The sequence below is a fragment of the Electrophorus electricus genome, chromosome 1 (assembly GCF_041902795.1).
Source record: "Electrophorus electricus isolate QZ-2024a chromosome 1, ASM4190279v1, whole genome shotgun sequence".
NCBI classification, from domain to species: Eukaryota; Metazoa; Chordata; class Actinopteri; order Gymnotiformes; family Gymnotidae; genus Electrophorus; species Electrophorus electricus.
Genome location: NC_137497.1, coordinates 12921257 through 12946228, shown reverse-complemented (window position 1 = coordinate 12946228; position 24972 = coordinate 12921257). Strand labels below are relative to the sequence as shown.

General features: G+C 40.1%; 1 pseudogene; it reads right to left on the bottom strand.

Annotated features, from left to right (window-relative positions):
- The window catches only part of LOC145651909 (NACHT, LRR and PYD domains-containing protein 3-like), a 58339-nt pseudogene that overhangs the window by 23366 nt on the left and 10001 nt on the right, over positions 1-24972 (bottom strand).

Below are 24972 nucleotides of genomic sequence, written 5' to 3'. Positions count from 1 at the left end.
TACAGTGAGAGTGGACACAGCTGACAGTACAGCAGAGCTGTGGGGCTACAGTGAGAGTGGACACAGCTGACACTACAGCAGACCTGTGGGGCTACAGTGAGAGTGGACACAGCTGACACTACAGCAGAGCTGTGGGGCTACAGTGAGAGTGGACACAGCTGACACTACAGCAGAGCTGTGGGGCTACAGTGAGAGTGGACACAGCTGGCACTATAGCAGGGCTGTGGGGCTTCAGTGAGAGTGGACACAGCTGACACTACAGTAGACCTGTGGGGCTACAGTGAGAGTGGACACAGCTGGCTCCTCTGTCTCTGTCTGCTGTGTTCACTCTCTTCCATGTCCTCCTCCTGGACACTTTCACCATCAAGTTCTTCTGCCTTTTCTCTCTCCTGCTGTCTTCTTACTAAAGAAGGTTGCCATGGCAATTGCATTACTCTTTCTCTTCATCCTGGTTGTTTTCTGTCTCTCTATACTAACTGTAAACGAACAAGCAGGAGTATTTTATATTCTAGCGAGTTCCTTAGATTTAAGGAAGCTAACATTAGCCTCATTAGCTTTGTTACAGTACATCAGGCACCCAGTGTGACACACACACACACACACACACACACACACACACACACACACACACACACACACACACACACATCACTCCTTCTCTCCTCCTAATCTCCTGATTACTGATTACTGTGTCTTGTGTCTTTCTTTCTCTCTTGTAATTAAGTCCACAGGTTCACTCGTCCAGTGCTGAACATTGTTCCTCACTACTGTGTTCAGATGTCCTGAGTTTACTGTCAGCTGTCTGCTCAGTTTCTCTCTCTGCTGACTCCACATCTTCTACCATTACTGTTCTATTTTAGTTTGATGTCTCTGGATTGATGAAAAAATTAGCAGCCAACATTGAGTCCTAAGTCAAGCTAATTTGATGTTAGCGTAAGGTATCTAGGTGTAATAACCAACAATATACTGTAACGTGGCAAGCTTAAGGTTACTAATATTAGCCAGCTACATGTTTCATAAAAACACCTGTGGAGAGAGATCACAGGTTTATTTTAAGGAATAACCAATAAACATTTCAGTTCTATTGAATGAATATTAACTTGTTGCGTTCTTTCCTCCAGCATGGCTGTCAGTTCAGCTCACCTCAACATGTGTTGAACACACCGTGTAGATCATAATGAGAACAGGGTCTCCTACCCAAAAACACAAGGGAATCATGTGTGATTGTAAAATACATTTTGCAAAATTTCTGCTCTCAGGTGACCAAAAATGCAGCTTGTGGACAAAATGCCAAAGCGCCTAGTTGAAGCAGCACTGTAATAAATACACCTGTACATGTGGACAAGGACTCATTTGTGTCTTCTCTTTACAATGTTATGTTTCTCTTCTAGACTTGAAAATCTGCTCGTGCGTCACAAATGTACCTCTTTGTCTCCACAGTGTGGTCATTTAATGAAATGCAGCAAGGTTTCAACAGAAAACTATATTTAGAAATATTTAAAGAAGAGAACTTTATAATATAATATAAAAGTGTACATTTCCTTGCATTGCCTTGCCTGGCAATGTTTGTTTAATACTGTACTATAAGGGAGTTGACACTGACCTTTTTAAAATGGCTCTTTATTTACATTCAAAAATAGTCACAGAAACTCACCTGAGAATCTCCAGTTTACAGTGTGAACTCTTCAGTCCAGGACAGAGCTGCTCCACTCCTGAATTCTGCAGGTCATTATTATTCATCTCCAGCTCTCTCAGTGAGTTTTCTGTTTTTAGAGCTGATGTGAGAGATTTGCAAGACCCTTTATTGAGACCACAGCCAGATAGTCTGTAAAAGAGTAGATACAGTAAATAATGTAGTTCAGTCAGAGGATGATGAATTAAAAGATCTGAACTGCTAATAAAAATTTAAAGAAGAGCTTGAAAGGTCTGGAACACACTGATACATTTTCAGATTTTTAATTTTACAAACACAGCAACATTTCAACATTACTGTGTCTTCATCAAAGACAAAATGGACAAAGACATGACAAATAACATTCATTAGCAACCTAAGACAGGTGAACAAATAATGGATGGTTGGTTCATAAGTCAGTTAATGGCAGTTACCCTAATCAGAGTCCAAATATCAAAATTTCCCATCCCTAACACCATAACAGGAAACAGAACAACACAGATCTCATTCAATGTTTCACAAATACAAATACACTAACATACAAACAGAAAATATTGTTGGAAGACACGCAGAGTAGTGATTATGGAAGAATAAACACTGCAGTAGTGATTATGGAGGTATAAACACTGCAGTATTGATTATAGAGGGATAAACACTGCAGTAGTGATTATGGAGAAATAAACACTGCAGTAGTGATTGGACAGAATGCAGAGAGCAGAATCTTTTACTAGTGGTTACATTCCTGTGCTCACACTATGAGTCACTGATCATGAAACATTCTCCTCTGCCGTTGCTTTTCCCAGTGAGGTCCTGAGTTCTGTCTTTGTGGTGCACCGAGAATCCTGGAGACTTAATAGCTGAGTCAGGGACCCCATCAGTCAGTCAGGTGTGTGTGTGACTCAGACCCCATCAGTCAGTCAGGTGTGTGTGTGACTCAGACCCCATCAGTCAGTTAAGTGTGTGTGAGACAACTATCTCATGTCTGCTGTTGACATGAAATGTGTCCCTGGAGTTTGTCCTTCATGGACTGTATGTGTGCAGTAAAATACTGGTGAAAAGAGGACCATTCACATGTTGTTTCAGCTGGATCAGAACTTCGACTCACAATATCGCTACTTCACACAAATAATTTATTCACTAAAATCAACCATTTACATTAACACACACAACAAAAAAAACTAAACAAGTCAGCAGACCTGTGGAGCTACAGTGAGAGTGGACACAGCCGACACTACAGCAGACCTGTGGAGCTACAGTGAGAGTGGACACAGCCGACACTACAGCAGACCTGTGGGGCTACAGTGAGAGTGGACACAGCTGACACTACAGCAGACCTTTGGGGCTACAGTGAGAATGGACACAGCAGACACTTCAGCAGAGCTGTGGGGCTACAGTGAGAGTGGACACAGCTGACACTACAGCAGATCTGTGGAGCTACAGTGAGATTCTTTCAGTGGAGTTCTTTCCTCCAGCACGGCTATCAGTTCAGCTCACCTCAACATGTGTTGAACACATGGTGTAAATCATAATGAGAATGGGGTCTCCCACCCAAAAACACAATGGAATCATGTGTGATTGTAAAATACATTTTGCAAAATTTCTGCTCTCAGGTGACCAAAAATGCAGCTTGTGGACAAAATGCCAAAGCGCCTAGTTGAAGCAGCATTGTAATAAATACATCTGTACATGTGGACAAGGACTCATTTGTGTCTTCTCTTTACAATGTTATGTTTCTCTTCTAGACTTGAATATCTGCTCATGCATGACAGATGTAACTCTTTGTCTCCACAGTGTGGTCATTTAATGAAATGCAGTGAGGTTTCAATAGAAAGCTATATTTAGAAATATTTAAAGAAGAGAACTTTATAATATAAAAGTGTAAATTTCCTTGCATTGCCTTGCCTGGCAATGTTTGTTTAATACTGTACTATAAGGGAGTTGACACTGACCAGATAAATGCCTCTTTATTTACATTCAAAAATAGTCACAGAAACTCACCTGAGAATCTCCAGTTTACAGTGTGAACTCTCCAGTCCAGCACAGAGCTGCTCCACTCCTGAATTCTGCAGGTCATTATTATTCATCTCCAGCTCTCTCAGTGAGTTTTCTGTTTTTAGAGCTGATGTGAGAGATTTGCAAGACCCTTTATTGAGACCACAGCCAGATAGTCTGTAAAAGAGTAAATACAGTAAATAATGTAGTTCAGTCAGAGGATGATGAATTAAAAGATCTGAACTGCTAATAAAAATGTAAAGAAGAGCTTGAAAGGTCTGGAACACACTGATACATTTTCAGCCTTTTAATTTTACAAACACAGTAACATTTCAACACTACTGTGTCTTCATCAAAGACACAATGGAAAAAGACATGACAAATAACATTCATTAACAACCTAAAACAGATGAACAAATAATGGATGGTTGGTTCATAAGTCAGTGAATGGCAGTTACCATAATCAGAGTCCAAATATCAAAATATCCCACCCCTAACACCATAACAGGAAACAGAACAACATAGATCTCATTCAATGTTTCACAAATACAAATACACTAATATACAAGCAGAAAATATTGTTGGAAGACAAGCAGAGTAGTGATTATGGAGGAATAAACACTGCAGTAGTGATTATGGAGGAATAAACACTGCAGTAATGATTATGGAGGAATAAACACTGCATTATTGATAATGTTGGGATGAACATTGCAGTAGTGATTATGGAGGAATAAACAGCACAGTATTCATTATGGTGGAATAATCACTGTATTGTTTATCATGGAGAAATAAACATTGCAGCAGTGATTATGGAGGAATGAACACTGCAGTAGAGATTATGGAGGAATAAACACTGCAGTATTGATTATGTTGGAATGAACATCGCAATAGTGATTTTAGAGGAATAATCACTGTAGTATTTATTATGGAGGAATAAACACTGCAATAGTGATTATGTAGAAATAAACACTGCAGTAGTGACTATGGAGTAATGAATACTGTAGTATTGATTATGAAGGAATTAATATTGCGGTAGTGATTATGGAGGAATAAACACCACTGTATTGATTATGGTGGAATATTCACTGTAGTATTTATTATGGAGGAATAAACACTGCAATAGTGATTATGTAGAAATAAACACTGCAGTAGTGACTATGGAGTAATGAATACTGTAGTATTGATTATGAAGGAATTAATATTGCGGTAGTGATTATGGAGGAATAAACACCACTGTATTGATTATGGTGGAATATTCACTGTAGTATTTATTATGGAGAAATAAACACTGCAGGAGTGATTATGGAATAATGAACACTGCAGTATTGATTATGGAGGAATGAACATTGCAGTAGTGAATATTAGTGTATGAGCACTGCAGTAGTAATGATGGTAGGATGAACACTGCAATAGTGATTATGGAGGAATGAACACTGCAGTCTCTCTCACACACATACAAACAAAATTTCTGTCTCTCTCTCTCTCACACACACACACACACACACACACACACACAGATAATAGTTCTGTCTCTCTCACACATACAAATAATAGATCTCTCTCTCTCTCTATTTCACTCACCCACACACACACACACAATAGATCTGTATGTCTCTCTCTTTCTCTATTTCAGAGACACACACACAGATAATAATTCTGCTGCTCTCTCTCTTACTTGCTCTCTTTCACACACACACACACACACACACACACACACACACACACACACACACACACACACACACACACGCACTTCACTCCTTCTCTCCTTCTAATCTCCTGATTACTGATTACTGTGTCTTGTGTGTCTTTCTTTCTCTCTTGTAATTAAGTCCACAGGTTCACTCGTCCAGTGCTGAACATTGTTCCTCACTACTGTGTTCAGATGTCCTGAGTTTACTGTCAGCTGTCTGCTCAGTTTCTCTCTCTGCTGACTCCACGTCTTCTACCATCACTGTTCTATTTTTGTTTGCTGTCTCTGGCTTGATGAAAAAATTAGCAGCCAACATTCACTCCTAAGTCAAGCTAATATGACGTTAGCGTGAGGTATCTAGGTGTAGTAACCAACAATATACTGTAACTTGGCAAGCTTAAGGTTACTAATATTAGCCAGCTACATGTTTCATAAAAACACCTGTGGAGAAAGATCACAGGTTTATTTTAAGGAATAACCAATAAACCTTTCAGTTCTATTGAATGAATATTAACTTGTTGCGTTCTTTCCTCCAGCACGGCTGTCAGTTCAGCTCATCTCAACATGTGTTGAACACACGGTGTAAATCATAATGAGAACAGGGTCTCCCACCCAATAACACAAGGGAATCATATGTGCTTTTAAAAGTGTCCTGTAATGTGTCCAGAACCTCAATGGTTCAGCTTTAAATGTTTTCATTAAGACTTTAAGGGCTTTTATTTGCAGAGAGAATAGAATGACTGATGTTTACATTGTTTCCATACATAAACTAGATAAAATCACTCAGTGAAAATCTTACATTAGAACACTTCATTTTACAACACTGTTGTTGGAGTTTATGAATATATTCATCCTGTAAGACATTTTCCTAAATTTCTGCGCTCAGGTGAACAAAGATGCAGCTTGTGGACAAAATGCCAAAGCGCCTAGTTGAAGCAGCATTGTAATAAACACACCTGTACACGTGGACAAGGACTCATTTGTGTCTTCTCTTTACAAAATTATATTTCTCTTCTAGACTTGAATATCTGCTCATGCATCACAAATGTAACTTTTTGTCTCCACAGTGTGTTCATTTAATGAAATGCAGTGAGGTTTCAACAGAAAACTATATTTAGAAATATTTAACAAAGAGAACTTTATAATAAGTGTAAATTTCCTTGCATTGCCTTGCCTGACAATGTTTGTTTAATACTGTACTATAAGGGAGTTGACACTGACCTTTTTAAAATGGCTCTTTATTTACATTCAAAAATAGTCACAGAAACTCACCTGAGAATCTCCAGTTTACAGTGTGAACTCTTCAGTCCAGCACAGAGCTGCTCCACTCCTGAATTCTGCAGATCATTATTATTCATCTCCAGCTCTCTCAGTGAAGAGTTTTCTGTTTGTAGAACTGATGTGAGAGATTTGCAAGACTCTTCCGTGAGACCACAGCCAGATAGTCTGTAAAAGATTAAATACAGTAAATAATGTAGTTCAGTCAGAGGATGATGAATTAAAAGATCTGAACTGCTAATAAAAGTGTAAAGAAGAGTTTGAAAGGTCTGGAACACACCGATATATTTTCAGCCTTTTAATTTTACAAACACAGCAACATTTAACACTACTGTGTCTTCATCAAAGACAAAATGGACAAAGACATGACAAATAACATTCATTAGCAACCTAAGACAGATGAACAAATAATGGATGGTTGGTTCATAAGTCAGTGAATGGCAGTTACCATAATCAGAGTCCAAATATCAAAATATCCCACCCCTAACACCATAAGAGGAAACAGAACAACACAGATCTCATTCAATGTTTCACAAATACAAACACATTAATATACAAACCGAAAATATTGTTGGCAGACACGCAGAGTAGTGATTATGGAGGAATAAACACTGCAGTAGCGATTATGTTGGAATGAACACAGCAGTAGTGATTTTAGAGGAATAATCACAGTAGTATTTATTATGGAGAAATAAACACTGCAGGAGTGATTATGTAGAAATAAACACTGCAGTTTTGACTATGGAATAATGAACACTGCAGTTTTGATTATGGAGGAATGAACATTGCAGTAGTGAATATTAGTGTATGAACACTGCAGTACTAATGATGGTGGGATGAACACTGCAGTAGTAATGATGGTGGGATGAACACTGCAGTAGTGATTATGGAGGAATGGACAGAATGCAGAGAGCAGAATCTTTTACTAGTGTTTACATTCCTCTGCTCACACTAGGAGTCATTGATCATGAAACATTCTCCTCTGCCTTTGCATTTCCCAGTGAGGTCCTGAGTTCTGTCTGTGTGGTGCACCGAGAATCCTGGAGGCTTAATAGCTGAGTCAGGGACCGCATCAGTCAGTCAGGAGTGTGAGGCAGACCCCATCAGTCAGTCAGGAGTGTGAGGCAGACCCCATCAGTCGGGTCAGGTATGTGTGAGGCAGATCCCATCAGTCAGTCAGGTGTGTGAGAGGTAGACGCCAGTCAATCAGTCAGTCAGTCAGGCTGCTCTATCTCTTCCTCGCTCTCTTTCACACACACACACACACACACACACACACACACACACACACACACACACACACACACACACACACACACACACACACACACACACACACACAATACTTTGGTCTCTTACAATACTTTCTGACTCTCTCGCTCTCTCGTACACACACACACACACACACACACACACACACAAATAATAGAGGTGTCTGTCAGTCTCACTTACTCTCTCTCTCTCACTCACACACACACACACACACACACACACACACACACACACACACACAAACACACACACACACACACAATACTTCTGTCTTTCTCTCTCACACACAAAATAGATCTGTTTGAATCTCTCTCTCTCTTTCTCTCTGAGGCACACACACACCTAATAGTTCTGTCTGTCTCTCTCTCACTCACACACACACACACACACACACACAATACTTCTGTCTTTCTCTCTCTCACACACACAAAATAGATCTTTCTGTCTCCTTCTCTCTCTCTGTCTCATACACACACACAGACACACACACAAATAATAGTTCTGTCTCTCTCTCTCTCTCTCTCTCTCTCTCTCTCACACACACACACACACACACACACACACACAGGGACAGAGATAATAGTTCTGTCTCTCTCTTTATCATGCACACACATAGATAATAGTTCTGTCTCTCGCACGCACACACACACACACACACACACACACACACACACACACACACACAGATAAGAGAAAGTATTGTCATGTTTAACTATCAAGTTTAACTGGAACACTTTCTTAGAAGTACAGGGGTTTTAAAATGTGATAAACCAAAGTAAATTAGTAAATTAGTAAAGAGATAAAAAAAAACAACAACTCAACTCTCAAGTAAGAAACAAGAGAACAACAATTTTGATGAAATTTCTCAACAACACAAGAAACCATCTAAACACACAGCAGCTAACAGGAGTGGAACAGTAGCATCTTGCATCAAAACTACAAGGACAAAACTACGGATAAAGCCAAGGAAGACGTGGAAAATTACATGAAACATAAAAGGATAATTTACATTTACATTTATATACAGAATACAGTGAACAAAACCACCATCAGCAGTCTCCTGTTATATACAAAATACAGTGAACAAAACCATCATCACCAGTCTCCTGTTATATACAGAATACAGTGAACAAAACCATCATCACCAGTCTCCTGTTATATACAGAATACAGTGAACAAAACCACCATCAGCAGTCTCCTGTTATATACAGAATACAGTGAACAAAACCATCATCACCAGTCTCCTGTTCTATACAGAATACATTGAACCAAACCACCATCACCAGTCTCCTGTTATATACAGAATACAGTGAACAAAACCACCATCAGCAGTCTCCTGTTATATACAGAATACAGTGAACAAAACCATCATCACCAGTCTCCTGTTCTATACAGAATACAGTGAACAAAACCACCATCACCAGTCTCCTGTTATATACAGAATACAGTGAACAAAACCACCATCACCAGTCTCCTGTTATGTACAGAATACAGTGAATCGTGCCACAGAGCTGTCTGTGCCATAACAAGCCAAATATAAAAAGGGGCATATGTAATGGAAGACAGATAGTCATTGAAGATGAAGATGAGGATAACACCATCCTAACTGTGAACATTTATCACAACGGCACCATCATGTTTCAAGGCAGTGAGGCCTCTGCTCTGTTCAGGAAAACTTTACCTTTATCAGAGCAGTAGCAGAAACTGAGAAAGTAACTGAGGAGGAGGAGACTAGTAGCCACGTAGCCCAGGGTTCAGGGGAGGGATGGGAAAACACCTCACAGACCAGCACAACACAGGCCTGACCAGCACAACACAGGCCAGACCAGCACAACACAGACAAATGGAGATCACGGTATTCCAGCAAAGAGAAAGTCTTTCTCTCCAGGAAGTTGAGACAATAGAATTCAAACATCTGAGAGGAGAAGTGTTGGAGCTCCAGAAGGACAGAGAGGCTCTCAGGAGGGAGCTCAGTGCAGTCAGAGAGAAAGTACAGCTCAGGGACAATACCATGATCACCCTGAAGGAGGAGATACAGAGACTAAAAGAGAAGAACTACAGTTCAGGGACAGTTCCATGATCACCCTGAAGGAGGAGCTACAGAGACTAAAAGAGATGAGCTACAGCTCAGGGACAGTACCATGATCACCCTGAAGGAGGAGCTACAGAAACTAAAAGAGATGAACTACAGCTCAGGGACAGTAGCATGATCACCCTGAAGGAGGAGCTACAAAGTCTAAAAGCCAACCAGCAGACCTCTGATTCTGCACAGCAACACTAAATCAACTCTGAACCACAGACTGCCACACTGAGCCCCGTCCGGTCCATCCACACTAAGTCAGATAAAAAACCTAATATTCCTCCAGATGCAGGCATAGTCATTTTAATTGATTTTAATGGAAAATTCTTAAACGAGGAACAGCTTTTCCCAGGATCTAAAGTTGCAAAAGTTTGGTGTTCCCGAACCAGCAATGCCCTCCAGCTTCTTACACATGCCATCTCAGGTAATCCAAGCCACCCCATTATTTAGAAAGCAAGAGAGTAGCAGAGTAAGAAGAGTAGCACAGACCTCCACAGAGACCTTCCCCTCCTTCAAAATCACCATCTCTACCATCCTGCCCAGTAGAGACTTCCATCCAGCTACAATCCACAAGATAAATGCAGAGATCTCCTGTGGATGTGCACTGTTGGCTAATGTGCACCTGACACACCACTCCAACCTCAGCATCCACAGCCTTCATGACCACGTCCACCTGAACAAGGACACTGTGAGCATCTCTGCCAGCTGCCCAGCAAGCCATCCACAGTAAAGTACACCTGCCATCACCACCCACCCCCAACATGCAGCCCAAACAGCAGGCCTACACCTCTGTAGTACAAACTCCACCCTCCACAAACACTACAGAGATGGAGAGATCACACAGATACTCAACCTCATATGTCAAAGTCACAATTCATTAATGAAGAAATAGATAAATAGATAAATGAATTAATAAATAAAAAGACAAATAAATAAATATCACTGTTTATAGGTTAGTCATTACACCATTTTAATATGTATGTTTATATACATGAATTGTACATATTTGTACATATAATTTCAACATATTCCTTCACTTTTACAGGTTTATCTCACTTTGAATCTGTTTGTATTTGTGTTTTTCCTTTCATACTTCATTTAAATAATGAAACCATTATCTGTCTCTCTATGGAACATTCAAGGCATAAAATCATCCATGTTTGGGTACAAAAGTATAAACACTGAATTCACAAATAACACAAAGATAAAGACATTATGAATCTCCATGAAACCTGATGTAAATCTGATATAAATCTGATTCGGTGACTCACTGCCCTTTAAACTACAAGGAAATCCTCCTCATTGCTGTTACACTCCCTGACATTAAAAGAGAGGGAGATTCAGATGAAATCACTATCTGGTAGAAATCAGAACTGTCAAAAATCATAATTCCTCTGAAATTAGAAAAATCACTGAAATACAAATTATATCACTTCAAAAACAAAACTACATCACCCACTGGAACACACAAACCCAAGTACAAAGTAAAATGCAGTATTAACTGGCTATGAAACAGAACATTGTAGCAGACAATCTGCTCAAAGTGACTGATATTAAACACAGAACCACGTTGAGAAAGTCCAGACTCAGTTAACACAGCCTGGCGGTCCAGACCAGCCAATATAAGACATCAGTGTAACAAAGACACTCTAGAGACAGAGCTACACTTTCTCAATGAATGTGAAACATTCAACCAAATACATCAAATATACTTTACAAAATTTGAGATGGTCCACCCCAACTATAAGTATTGATGGTCCACCCCAACTTTAAGTATCTATGGAACACTGACAAACAGGTCAGTGTGTTAGGAAGGATGAAGTGTTCTGCACTTTCTCACTGAATGTGAAACTAATATATATATATATATATATATATATATATATATATATGCACACTGGACTATGTACTATTAGGCTGTAGGTATCCCATTAGCTAGCAGTACTATTAACAACATCCTCCTTATTCTGTATCAAACGGATTCAAATACATATGAAGGAATCAACATTAGCCACGGTGGCTAATCCCTGATTACTATGTTATTATCCACATAATCTTCCAGAAGGTTTAAATGAAGTGACTAATGGCTGAAAATACACCATTTACTCATAAGACTTTTATCTAAACATTTATTTAGCTAAACTAAAGCTAACAAATAACTAGAATCACAGATAGTTATACTAATGTTCCCCTATGGGGAACTGGATGCCAATTCTTTTAATAGGCAAATCAAATTCTCAGAGAATTAATCAACCTTTCGATCTACCTGACACAAAATATTGGATGTGAACACAAATACACCCCGCCCCCCCACACACACAGAGCATTATATGATACTGTGTCTGCAGGCACCCCCAAATCAGATGTAAGACTTTTTAATACAACTTCCAATGTAATTTAATACCAAATTTGCAGTGAGGATGTACAAAAATGAAATCCGTTTGAATAAATCGTAAATAAATATTATGTTTAAACACTGTCATTGAGGAAAAGATGCTTCAAGATTAATTTTGAAGAGAGACATAAGAACACTGAATAATAAGTGGATAAGAAATTGACACAAAATCTGACAGAAAAAATATATATCTAGTTAACTTGGGCACTTTCTACAAAACATTCTTGCTAGTGAGAGCAGAGTTAGTGAACGGTTACTTCCCTGTAATGTTCATATGTAGCTAGCTAGATAAAGCTGGAGCTAATAAACTGATTTCTGAGAGGACTGCAGACCATATACAAAAATATGTAGAAAGTTACACATTTATAAATCGAGTGAAACATTTTGAGATGAACAGTGTCAGATGAATCAGTCTGACTAGAATTTCCTGTGGAGATCCAATAGCGGTTGCTAGTCACCTGGACTTAGTTTTGGTAACATTGATTAGCTAGCTAGTGTGGTTCCTAGATTTTTCCCACATTCTAATAAATTTATGAAGTACACTTTAAATAGAAAATAAATATGGAGACTCAAAAATTAATGGAAAAGAATAGCTGGTCCAGTATTTATTACATTACATACAAATGTGGCATAGTCCAGAGAATATCTAACAATCACACACAACATCTCCATCGCTATATTCAAACATACATTATTCAATATATGCACCAACCATCACTGAACATACATGCACAAAGAACACCAACCATCAGAGGATATACACACACAGAGCACCACCCATCACTATACAAACATAAACTCAAAGAGGACAATTTAGAATATCCAATCAACCTAACTTCTGTGTTTATGGACTGTGAGAGGAAACCAGAGATCCTGAAGGAAACCTGCACAGATAAGGACTGGAACCCAAGACCCTAGTGCTGAGAGAAACTTCACTGAGGGAGGGACTCAAACCCAAGACCCTAATGCTGATGGGTAAATGAACTGAACACCAAGCCACCATACTGCCTGCCTAACAGCATAACAATAACAACATAACAATATAACAATATTAAATATGATAATAATAATAATATTTCTTCTTCTCTTCTTCTTCTCCTTATTATTATTATTATTATTATTATTATTATTTCTTTATTTTTTACTACTAGTTGTGTAAACCTGATCATGCAGTAAAATGTAACTCTTTGTGGCCACAGTGTGTTCATTTAATGAAATGCAGCTAGTTTCACCAGAAATGTTTTGTCTGGATCTATATAACTTTGTTCCGCAGTACCTTATTTTAACTCTGTTAATGTTGCACTACAAGGCAGTTTTGTAATTTCTTTAAAGAAGAGGAGAATCACATTTGATAAATTGTGCACCATAATGGTTCCATTTAAGAATAAATTAACAGAAACTCACCTGAGAATCTCCAGTTTAAAGTGTGAACTCTTCAGTCCAGCACAGAGCTGCTCCACTCCTGAATTCTGCAGGTCATTATTATTCATCTCCAGCTCTCTCAATGTATTTTCTGTTTGTAGAACTGTTGTGAGAGATTTGCAAGACCCTTCAGTGAGATTACAGCCAGATAGTCTGCAAAGAAATACATAGAGTACAAAATGCAGTTCAATCAGAGGATCTACAGTACAGACAACACAAAATGAGTTTATGATAATGAAAAGATATTACTAATTGTGTGTGTGTGTGTGTGTGTGTGTGTGTGTGTGTGTGTGTGTGTGTGTGTGTGTGTGTGTGTATGTGTGCGCATGCACAAAATATGAGACACAGGTCATGAACGAAGTCCATGTATTTCTCTTCAAATAGAATGGTGCCACTTGACGGAAGAGCTATTATGATGGTGGCATCACCTGTGTGATGCCATTTCCTGTTTTTGAAATTCCTTCACATGAATAACAGTTTAGGCATTCCAATCTTTACTATTGTCCTATTGTTTATTCATTTTCTGTAACTGCATACAATTCTGATATCAACAATGTCTACAAGTCACAGGAGACTACTCGACCATTCAAAACTTGCTGATGCAGACAACTAACCAAAGCTAAGTGTCTACTAGCTATCAAGTATTTGTATTTCACCATGACTTCAGTCATTTGTTGCTTGTGTTGAGTGCAGCATGTTTAGATTAATCATTACTGATAAATGTATCTATGAGAAGTACAGATTAATCATTAGTGAATTATCTACACTTCTCACAGTTACATTTATCATTAATCATTAGTGATAAACATCACAGGAGACTCTCAGCTTCAGTATGTAAACTACAGAGCTCTGGTTATACAAAAATAAGGTAATAAAATGTGTTGGGGTAAAGGCCAATCGTTATTCTGTATTTTCATGAGGTGATCTGTGATATAATTATAATAGGCTTTAAAGCTCTCTGTAGCAGGTGCAGAGAGGTGCAAGACTGTCTGAAAACATGAATAATGTTTCTGGGGTATCTTAAGGTCAGAGACCTTTTGGGACTCTAAGTGCAGAACTGAGGTTCTGATACAGGCTTCTGTACAAGTCTAAGGCAGATTACTCTGAACTGTTCCTGTGAGAAATAACTTCATTAGTGTTGAAAAAGATCTGTTTTTAAAAGACTTGAAAGCCTCTTTGAGAGTTCTGTGGCTAAGCAAGGTTCATTATCTTACCACAAGGGCAGAGTGATACTGACCTACCACATCATTTTGCAGATGTTTGGTGGTGTGAGTTGAGATCATCTTTGTTTAAAAAAAATCTTCCAATGGGATACAATGGTGTCAAGTTTAACTTGCATAATGATGAATCTCAATTTGCATATATTGAATAATGTATGTTTGAACATAGTGGTGGAGATGTATGTAAAGAAGGTGGGGTGATTACATAATCACTTCTGAAAACTGTATAAAAATATGTGTTGTGTGTGACTGTTAGACATATTCTGGACTATGCCTCGTTTGTAACATTGAGCTCAGAATAAAGATGGGACCGGCTATTCTCTTCAAACGCACCCACACCGTCAGCAGTAGGGTTATCAGCACCAGCTGATAGATGGCCCAGAGCTGCGTTGTTCTGTGAGCAGGGTCTGAATCCACACACGTGCACCGTTATAGGTAAGCAGAAGTCGTGTTTGAAACATTCTGCATAGGTGGTATTAAGACCTTGTCCACAGAGTTTTGTGGTAGGTCTTGGGCGTCTTAAAAGTGCAGGAAGTGAATGGATACGCAGACAGATCTGTTTAAACGTGATTAATATCATCTAATTATAAAATGCATACACGCAAAATATATTAATGAGGTTTTAGTAATAAATACAATAAAGTAACGGATGGAGGTACAGTATATAAAACCGGTGACAGTTACAGCAGTAGAGAGTGTACATATTACAGACACATTAAAATAGTAGCAGTAGGAGAAGGTGGGATTAAAGTATTACAGGATAAGAATATAAACAATGTGAGTGGCGATTAATAGAATTTTGGAATAGTGTAAATTTTCATTTTACTAAAATAAGTTATGGTTAAGTCAACATAATAATTGATGGAATTCAGCGAAGCAAATTAGAAAATAATCATATGGATAGCGATTTGTTAAGTGAGACGCAGGGAGCACGAACACATTTTTGACTTGAGAAAATATATAGAAACTCTGCAGGTGTGGAGTGTTGGCAGTGGCTAGAGTCAATAAATCTTAAATTGTATCAGCTGACTGTTTTAATTTAGATGAAGCTGAGGCTGCATTTCCTCATCTTATCTTAAGGGAGAGAGTAAGGAGGATGTGGAAAAGAATCTGTTGGCTGAAGTGCTTAATTTATTGTTGTCTAGCCAAGTGCCTGGAAGAGCAACAGTTGGGTTGGAGCACTTACTGTGGAAACCGTTTGAACCACTAACATTGATTATGGGAAGCAACGAAAAGGGTTAAAGATTTTTGCAATGACAGACATGAGGAACAGATGATTATAGCCTTCAGTAGGTCAGAAACTCCACCACATATTCTGTGTACTGTCTCTCTGTTACTGCTGCTCTGCTGTGTGTTGTCTCTCTGTTACTGCTGCTCTGCTGTGTCCTGTCTCTCTGTTACTGCTGCTCTGTTGTGTGCTGTGTCCTGTCTCACTGTTCCTGCTGCTCTGTTGTGTGTTGTCTTTCTGTTACTGCTGGTCTGCTGTGTGCTGTGTACTGTCTTCTCCGTTACTGCTGCTCTGCTGTGTGCTGTGTACTGACTCTCTGTTTCTGCTGCTCTGCTGTGTGCTGTGTACTGTCTCTCTGTTACTGCTGCTCTGCTGTGTTCAATGTTATGCTTGGGTCATTTGGTATGTTTGGTTCGTGTTGTTCATTGCCTTATCTTTTGCAATCTTGGTTAGTCTGGTTCTTTACATTGATAATTCTCTACCTGGTTAGTGTTTCTTTATGCTTTATCTAATAATAATTCTTCTGTACTTCAGCAATTCCTCACCTCATTTCAGGCTAAACTTTACTACTACATGGTGTTTGGACTAATAAATAGACTTGTACTTGGTGAAATAAATTCAAAATGTTTACCGCTGGTGTGTTGTTTGCAGTGTTTTTTGTTTTCACTTTACGCTACATGTGCTGCTAGGCTGTTACTAGAGTTTATTTGTCTGATACATTTAATTTTTTCACAATGAAGTACTCCAGTCACCTGTCTTATCTCACCTGTCTTATCTCACCTGTCTCATAAATTCTTTGATCTCATAACCTACAGTACAATTAAGTACATGCTCACTTTCTTGTCCCACTCTAGTGTGGTGACTTCAACACACACAGTGTTGTTCCCTCATCTATGTTCCCTGAAAAAGGAAAGCTGAAAAAGAAGCAGCAGCCAGTTTACACACAGCTACTCTATCAGAACCAGAGACCCCTGGGTTACTGCACTGGGTGCAGGGTAAGGGGAGGAGGTTAAGACAGGACAGAGCACCACCCATCACTGGACATACATACACACACACATACATACAGAGCACCAACCATCACTGGACATACATACACACATACATACATACAGAGCACCAACCATCACTGGACATACATACACACGCAGAGCACCAACCATCACTGGACATACACACACACAGAGCACCAACCATCACTGAACACACACACACACACACACACACACACACACACACACACACACACACACACACACACACGCACACAGACACACACACACAGCACCAACCATCACTGGACATACATACATACATACACACACACAGAGCACCAACCATCACTGAACAAACACACACACACACACACACACACACACACACACACACACACACACACACACACACAGAGCACCAACCATCCCTGGACACACACACACACACACACACACACACACACACACACACACACACACATAATGTATATATATTCTCTGTCTCTGTTAAAAAAAATACAGAGCTCCTTGCTGAACACTCCTGTGTCTTGACTCAGTGTGGCTTTCTGAGTGTTTGCCAGCAAGACCAGTGTGACATTTCAATTACAGAATGACAGTCATGTGTTGCATTCCAACTGGTAAGAAGACATTGCAGTAATTCTGGAATGCACTGGTCTGCTCTTAAGATAAAGGCTTATCTGTTCTTTAATGTTGTTGCTGTCAGAAAAGCCATTCCCCAAAGTTTACCATTCAAAATATACTTACAGTACAACCTTTTACCACTGGAAATGAAAACTATTGTTCAGTTTGTTCTGACTGAGAAATACATTCACATAATTTGATTAGTTACAGAAGGAGCTTCAGTAATAAAAACCTTTAAAAATTAAAATGATTAATCCAAAAGATACTTACAGAGCTCGCCTGGTGTTTTTCAACACTGGAAATAATTCCCTCAGTCCTTTATCTGATGGCCTTAATTTCTTCAGCTCAAATTTCTCTTGAATCTCCTCTGACATCAGCAGCACAAACACCAGAGCTGAACACTGTACAGATGAGAGTGTCTGTGTTGAGAGGTCCCCTGAGTTCAGGGAGGTCTGTATTTCACTTATCAGAGAGTTGTCTTTCATTTCACTCAAGCAGTGGAATAGATTGATAGTCTCTTCAAAGGATTTTGTTCTCTTGATGGTTTTCTTGATGTATTTCACAGTCTCCTCTAAACTTTCTTCTTTGATGTCCAGTTCTGGGTGTAGACTCTTCAGGATCCTCTGATTGGACTGCAGTGAGAGGCCTAGCCAAGTGCCTGGAAGAGCAACAGTTGGGTTGGAGCACTTACTGTGGAAACCGTTTGAACCACTAACATTGATTATGGGAAGCAACGAAAAGGGTTAAAGATTTTTGCAATGACAGACATGAGGAACAGATGATTATAGCCTTCAGTAGGTCAGAAACTCCACCACATATTCTGTGTACTGTCTCTCTGTTACTGCTGCTCTGCTGTGTCCTGTCTCTCTGTTACTGCTGCTCTGTTGTGTGCTGTGTCCTGTCTCACTGTTCCTGCTGCTCTGTTGTGTGTTGTCTTTCTGTTACTGCTGGTCTGCTGTGTGCTGTGTACTGTCTCTCCGTTACTGCTGCTCTGCTGTGTGCTGTGTACTGACTCTCTGTTTCTGCTGCTCTGCTGTGTGCTGTGTACTGTCTCTCTGTTACTGCTGCTCTGCTGTGTTCAATGTTATGCTTGGGTCATTTGGTATGTTTGGTTCGTGTTGTTCATTGCCTTATCTTTTGCAATCTTGGTTAGTCTGGTTCTTTACATTGATAATTCTCTACCTGGTTAGTGTTTCTTTATGCTTTATCTAATAATAATTCTTCTGTACTTCAGCAATTCCTCACCTCATTTCAGGCTAAACTTTACTACTACATGGTGTTTGGACTAATAAATAGACTTGTACTTGGTGAAATAAATTCAAAATTTTTACCGCTGGTGTGTTGTTTGCAGTGTTTTTTGTTTTCACTTTACGCTACATGTGCTGCTAGGCTGTTACTAGAGTTTATTTGTCTGATACATTTAATTTTTTCACAATGAAGTACTCCAGTCACCTGTCTTATCTCACCTGTCTTATCTCACCTGTCTCATAAATTCTTTGATCTCATAACCTACAGTACAATTAAGTACATGCTCACTTTCTTGTCCCACTCTAGTGTGGTGACTTCAACACACACAGTGTTGTTCCCTCATCTATGTTCCCTGAAAAAGGAAAGCTGAAAAAGAAGCAGCAGCCAGTTTACACACAGCTACTCTATCAGAACCAGAGACCCCTGGGTTACTGCACTGGGTGCAGGGTAAGGGGAGGAGGTTAAGACAGGACAGAGCACCACCCATCACTGGACATACATACATACATACATACATACAGAGCACCACCCATCACTGGACATACATACACACACACATACATACAGAGCACCAACCATCACTGGACATACATACACACACACATACATACAGAGCACCAAGCATCACTGGACATACATACACACATACATACATACAGAGCACCAACCATCACTGGACATACATACACACGCAGAGCACCAACCATCACTGGACATACACACACACAGAGCACCAACCATCACTGAACACACACACACACACACACACACACACACACACACACACACACACACACACACACACACACACACACACACACACACACACACACGCACACAGACACACACACACAGCACCAACCATCACTGGACATACATACATACATACACACACACAGAGCACCAACCATCACTGAACAAACACACACACACACACACACACACACACACACACACACACACACACACACACACAGAGCACCAACCATCCCTGGACACACACACACACACACACACACACACACACACACACGCACACACACACACACACACACACACACACACACACACACACACACACATAATGTATATATATTCTCTGTCTCTGTTAAAAAAAATACAGAGCTCCTTGCTGAACACTCCTGTGTCTTGACTCAGTGTGGCTTTCTGAGTGTTTGCCAGCAAGACCAGTGTGACATTTCAATTACAGAATGACAGTCATGTGTTGCATTCCAACTGGTAAGAAGACATTGCAGTAATTCTGGAATGCACTGGTCTGCTCTTAAGATAAAGGCTTATCTGTTCTTTAATGTTGTTGCTGTCAGAAAAGCCATTCCCCAAAGTTTACCATTCAAAATATACTTACAGTACAACCTTTTACCACTGGAAATGAAAACTATTGTTCAGTTTGTTCTGACTGAGAAATACATTCACATAATTTGATTAGTTACAGAAGGAGCTTCAGTAATAAAAACCTTTAAAAATTAAAATGATTAATCCAAAAGATACTTACAGAGCTCGCCTGGTGTTTTTCAACACTGGAAATAATTCCCTCAGTCCTTTATCTGATGGCCTTAATTTCTTCAGCTCAAATTTCTCTTGAATCTCCTCTGACATCAGCAGCACAAACACCAGAGCTGAACACTGTACAGATGAGAGTGTCTGTGTTGAGAGGTCCCCTGAGTTCAGGGAGGTCTGTATTTCACTTATCAGAGAGTTGTCTTTCATTTCACTCAAGCAGTGGAATAGATTGATAGTCTCTTCAAAGGATTTTGTTCTCTTGATGGTTTTCTTGATGTATTTCACAGTCTCCTCTAAACTTTCTTCTTTGATGTCCAGTTCTGGGTGTAGACTCTTCAGGATCCTCTGATTGGACTGCAGTGAGAGGCCTAGCCAAGTGCCTGGAAGAGCAACAGTTGGGTTGGAGCACTTACTGTGGAAACCGTTTGAACCACTAACATTGATTATGGGAAGCAACGAAAAGGGTTAAAGATTTTTGCAATGACAGACATGAGGAACAGATGATTATAGCCTTCAGTAGGTCAGAAACTCCACCACATATTCTGTGTACTGTCTCTCTGTTACTGCTGCTCTGCTGTGTCCTGTCTCTCTGTTACTGCTGCTCTGTTGTGTGCTGTGTCCTGTCTCACTGTTCCTGCTGCTCTGTTGTGTGTTGTCTTTCTGTTACTGCTGGTCTGCTGTGTGCTGTGTACTGTCTCTCCGTTACTGCTGCTCTGCTGTGTGCTGTGTACTGACTCTCTGTTTCTGCTGCTCTGCTGTGTGCTGTGTACTGTCTCTCTGTTACTGCTGCTCTGCTGTGTTCAATGTTATGCTTGGGTCATTTGGTATGTTTGGTTCGTGTTGTTCATTGCCTTATCTTTTGCAATCTTGGTTAGTCTGGTTCTTTACATTGATAATTCTCTACCTGGTTAGTGTTTCTTTATGCTTTATCTAATAATAATTCTTCTGTACTTCAGCAATTCCTCACCTCATTTCAGGCTAAACTTTACTACTACATGGTGTTTGGACTAATAAATAGACTTGTACTTGGTGAAATAAATTCAAAATTTTTACCGCTGGTGTGTTGTTTGCAGTGTTTTTTGTTTTCACTTTACGCTACATGTGCTGCTAGGCTGTTACTAGAGTTTATTTGTCTGATACATTTAATTTTTTCACAATGAAGTACTCCAGTCACCTGTCTTATCTCACCTGTCTTATCTCACCTGTCTTATCTCACCTGTCTCATAAATTCTTTGATCTCATAACCTACAGTACATTTAAGTACATGCTCACTTTCTTGTCCCACTCTAGTGTGGTGACTTCAACACACACAGTGTTGTTCCCTCATCTATGTTCCCTGAAAAAGGAAAGCTGAAAAAGAAGCAGCAGCCAGTTTACACACAGCTACTCTATCAGAACCACAGACCCCTGGGTTACTGCACTGGGTGCAGGGTAAGGGGAGGAGGTTAAGACAGGACAGAGCACCACCCATCACTGGACATACATACACACACACATACATACAGAGCACCAACCATCACTGGACATACATACACACATACATACATACAGAGCACCAACCATCACTGGACATACATACACACGCAGAGCACCAACCATCACTGGACATACACACACACAGAGCACCACCCATCACTGGACATACACACACACAGAGCACCAACCATCACTGAACACACACACACACACACACACACACACACACACACACACACACACACACACACGCGCACACAGACACACACACACAGCACCAACCATCACTGGACATACATACATACATACATACATACAGAGCACCAACCATCACTGGACATACATACACACACAGAGCACCACCCATCACTGGACATACACACACACAGAGCACCACCCATCACTGGACATACACACACACAGAGCACCAACCATCACTGAACAAACACACACACACACACACACACACACACACACACACACACACACACACACACACACACACACACACACAGAGCACCAACCATCCCTGGACACACACACACACACACACACACACACACACACACACACACACACACACACACACACACACACACACACACACACACACAATGTATATATATTCTCTGTCTCTGTTAAAAAAAATACAGAGCTCCTTGCTGAACACTCCTGTGTCTTGACTCAGTGTGGCTTTCTGAGTGTTTGCCAGCAAGACCAGTGTGACATTTCAATTACAGAATGACAGTCATGTGTTGCATTCCAACTGGTAAGAAGACATTGCAGTAATTCTGGAATGCACTGGTCTGCTCTTAAGATAAAGGCTTATCTGTTCTTTAATGTTGTTGCTGTCAGAAAAGCCATTCCCCAAAGTTTACCATTCAAAATATACTTACAGTACAACCTTTTACCACTGGAAATGAAAACTATTGTTCAGTTTGTTCTGACTGAGAAATACATTCACATAATTTGATTAGTTACAGAAGGAGCTTCAGTAATAAAAACCTTTAAAAATTAAAATGATTAATCCAAAAGATACTTACAGAGCTCGCCTGGTGTTTTTCAACACTGGAAATAATTCCCTCAGTCCTTTATCTGATGGCCTTAATTTCTTCAGCTCAAATTTCTCTTGAATCTCCTCTGACATCAGCAGCACAAACACCAGAGCTGAACACTGTACAGATGAGAGTGTCTGTGTTGAGAGGTCCCCTGAGTTCAGGGAGGTCTGTATTTCACTTATCAGAGAGTTGTCTTTCATTTCACTCAAGCAGTGGAATAGATTGATAGTCTCTTCAAAGGATTTTGTTCTCTTGATGGTTTTCTTGATGTATTTCACAGTCTCCTCTAAACTTTCTTCTTTGATGTCCAGTTCTGGGTGTAGACTCTTCAGGATCCTCTGATTGGACTGCAGTGAGAGGCCTAGCCAAGTGCCTGGAAGAGCAACAGTTGGGTTGGAGCACTTACTGTGGAAACCGTTTGAACCACTAACATTGATTATGGGAAGCAACGAAAAGGGTTAAAGATTTTTGCAATGACAGACATGAGGAACAGATGATTATAGCCTTCAGTAGGTCAGAAACTCCACCACATATTCTGTGTACTGTCTCTCTGTTACTGCTGCTCTGCTGTGTGTTGTCTCTCTGTTACTGCTGCTCTGCTGTGTCCTGTCTCTCTGTTACTGCTGCTCTGTTGTGTGCTGTGTCCTGTCTCACTGTTCCTGCTGCTCTGTTGTGTGTTGTCTTTCTGTTACTGCTGGTCTGCTGTGTGCTGTGTACTGTCTTCTCCGTTACTGCTGCTCTGCTGTGTGCTGTGTACTGACTCTCTGTTTCTGCTGCTCTGCTGTGTGCTGTGTACTGTCTCTCTGTTACTGCTGCTCTGCTGTGTTCAATGTTATGCTTGGGTCATTTGGTATGTTTGGTTCGTGTTGTTCATTGCCTTATCTTTTGCAATCTTGGTTAGTCTGGTTCTTTACATTGATAATTCTCTACCTGGTTAGTGTTTCTTTATGCTTTATCTAATAATAATTCTTCTGTACTTCAGCAATTCCTCACCTCATTTCAGGCTAAACTTTACTACTACATGGTGTTTGGACTAATAAATAGACTTGTACTTGGTGAAATAAATTCAAAATGTTTACCGCTGGTGTGTTGTTTGCAGTGTTTTTTGTTTTCACTTTACGCTACATGTGCTGCTAGGCTGTTACTAGAGTTTATTTGTCTGATACATTTAATTTTTTCACAATGAAGTACTCCAGTCACCTGTCTTATCTCACCTGTCTTATCTCACCTGTCTTATCTCACCTGTCTCATAAATTCTTTGATCTCATAACCTACAGTACATTTAAGTACATGCTCACTTTCTTGTCCCACTCTAGTGTGGTGACTTCAACACACACAGTGTTGTTCCCTCATCTATGTTCCCTGAAAAAGGAAAGCTGAAAAAGAAGCAGCAGCCAGTTTACACACAGCTACTCTATCAGAACCACAGACCCCTGGGTTACTGCACTGGGTGCAGGGTAAGGGGAGGAGGTTAAGACAGGACAGAGCACCACCCATCACTGGACATACACACACACATACATACATACAGAGCACCAACCATCACTGGACATACATACACACGCAGAGCACCAACCATCACTGGACATACACACACACAGAGCACCACCCATCACTGGACATACACACACACAGAGCACCAACCATCACTGAACACACACACACACACACACACACACACACACACACACACACACACACACACACACACACACACGCACACAGACACACACACAGCACCAACCATCACTGGACATACATACATACATACATACATACA